The 2,674-nt window shown below is 42.4% G+C and overlaps 1 non-coding gene across 1 annotated transcript; it reads right to left on the minus strand.

The window, feature by feature from the left end:
- Window positions 1–1,477: 1,477 nt before the first annotated feature.
- On the minus strand, window positions 1,478–1,550 carry TRNAT-GGU (transfer RNA threonine (anticodon GGU)). Its single transcript has one exon. It is a non-coding gene; the product is annotated as a tRNA-Thr (tRNA).
- Window positions 1,551–2,674: the final 1,124 nt, after the last annotated feature.

The following is a 2,674-nucleotide window of genomic DNA, read 5'->3' on the forward strand; positions in this document are numbered from 1 at the left end:
GCTGGATACAAAATGTTAACTGTTCAACCTGTTTGAGGTATGCGCTTTACCGAGCACCATTTTAGTTTATGCTGTAGTTTATTTCACCTTTAAAGGTGTGCATACAGCCAACGAGGGGGGTCTACTCTTTGCCATCTTGGTTTTTATTGCCAAAGATATTGGTCAAAAACAACTATCAAAAATTGGTTAGGCATTTGAAACCCTATGTGACCATTGCGTATGACGCCTTTTGGCGGGTGTCCATGGTTACTGGCTTGGAGAAATAGCTGTATCCTCTTTGGCTTTTGCTTGTTTGTAAAACAGCTTCTCTGATATGAAGCAGACCACGTGTGGTATGTGGTGTGTGGTTGTACATTAGTTACTTGCATGTGCTTTCGAGCATCGTGTTTGGATTCGATACAAACTGAAGGCCTGGGGATGACCCTCGACCTTCTTCGCGACCTGTGTCCTTGCATGTCTCAGACGTCCGTTTCCGTGTCTTTGTGCTTTATGCGTCCGAGCCTCTCCGTCCATTGCCTACACTATCTGCAGTATTGCTGTCAAAATGATTGATGTCCCTCGTACGAACATTCGTGCTCTATGTGCAATGATATTCGAGTTCTGACAATTCTTTGAACTGCAATAATGATCTCGTCTTCAGTTCAGGTAATTGGGTGTCACCTTGGCTTGGAATCGCTGAGCTGATTTCAGTAGACTTTTCCCATTCCAGTTTTATTTTCTTAAACTCTGCACATCTGTCACAATAGAGCTTTGTTTGCTTGTGCATTATTGATGGTGTTTGCAATTTATGCAAACTTAAAAATAAAAAAAAATTTTGATGCTAATTGTCAGTTCCCTGTTTTGTCACAATGCAATGAAACGAGGTCCGAATATATGAAGTCTTAAGGGTGTGTCTTACTCTTGGGACCCCTTTTTCTTACGGTGGTTGCACCTGGGGCCGTGTGATGCATAAAGCCACCCACTTGGTGAAACCACACTTGTACACACCCATATGGCGCCGCCAATTCGTTCTGTTCCAAATGCGGTGCTTTCAACTTTTCTCTCTGTTTTTTTTTTTTCTGCATTTTAAACATTGGTGCTTCAGATTAATTGCTTGTGAACTTGTGACCTGTTGTTGAATTGCTGCGTTTTTTTAATGCTGGTGTGTGAATGCACTTGCGTTGTTATTCCTATAATGCACAAGTCAAATGTTTCGTGTGCAAGTGGGATGGATGTTTAACAATTGATGGCCAGATCCCTCCAGATCGAGCTTTCTATAGTAACAAGGCATTTCTTTGTTTCGGGGATTGCTGGTTGGCCTAACCGAGTAGAGTTTAAATGCGTCCCTTTTTTAGGATTTGTAATTTGACATGTGTTTTAAACAACTTGCATGAAATTGTGAGTTTCGACATGTATGCAGAATGGCAAAGGAATTAATTATATTAAATAAATGAACAGGATTACAACTAATTAATTGACGTATGTGGGGAAAATTACATGCCCAGACAGGGAATTGAACCCCGGTCCTCTGGTGAACCGTACCAGTGCTCTGCCACCTGAGCTATCTGGGCGACCCTGACCAAGCATGCAATTTCCCCACACATAGAATTTCCGCTCTCATTCCATCAGTGTTTCCAGGGCACTGGCTGCCAACCATAGGAGCATCAACGGCCTGAACACGAGAGGGTGTTCCTGCAATGGCTGGCAGCGAGTGCCCTGGAAGACGCCTTCCTCCCCATAGACACCCTAATGAGCGCAGATTTTGATGTAAATACACCTTCATTAGGCATCAGATATGAAGCTTGTGGCCAAGTTTCATCGAAATCGTGTGTTTGGTTCAAGCGATAATGACCGAAGTGTTTACAGACTCTCACTCACTCACTGACTTACTTACGGACACTGCTCGATTGCATTAGCTCACCGGAGTAAAGTGCAGGTCCGCACCCTGAGTACACTCATCCTCTCGATATTTGAGATGATTTTGCCTCCAGTGCTTAACTTCACACACAGACAAAGCGAGCTCAAATGGATCGCCCATTTGGACACCGGAAGCAGTGTGGTGCCTTGAGTAGTTCCTTTTTTGTTTTGACGTTTATTGTTTAATGATATATCATTTAAATTGCATCTTGGAGAATAAACATTCCATATTATATCACCTTCTTTATTTTATAGAACTGCATTTAATACAGGTATATCTTTTGAGAGAAGCTAAGTGCAGTCAATACACCGTCAATATGTGGATTTACATTCTACAGCATGAGCAGCAGTTATCGCGATAATAAATGTCCATTATTGTTATCGCGATAGTAACTCGAAAGCACGATAATCGTCCCATCGCGATTATCGCCAAGCACTACTCCAGATACTTGAAGCTGCTCACTTTCTCCAGATGTTCAACCATAATCCTTAAACTTCTGGCCTAATTGATAGGTATATTTATTTATTTATTTCTTGCTTTTGTTTTGTTTACTTTACAAAGACCAGTACAACATTTTCTTATCAACCCATCCAAAAAGTTGATACCTTGCAGCCCGTACCGCAAAACCTCCGATGATATGGGCCCGTGCAAGGCCTGTAAACGGCACGCACATTTTACGTAACCTTGCCTGGTGTCCCCGATAATCCCTGTCAGCAATTGGACTTTGAACCTTGCTGGATTACCTGGTGTGAACACGGCAGGCTTGGTGATTTATTT

This window comes from Myxine glutinosa, chromosome 11 (assembly GCF_964187855.1).
Source record: "Myxine glutinosa chromosome 11, kmMyxGlut1.1, whole genome shotgun sequence".
NCBI lineage: Eukaryota > Metazoa > Chordata > Myxini > Myxiniformes > Myxinidae > Myxine > Myxine glutinosa.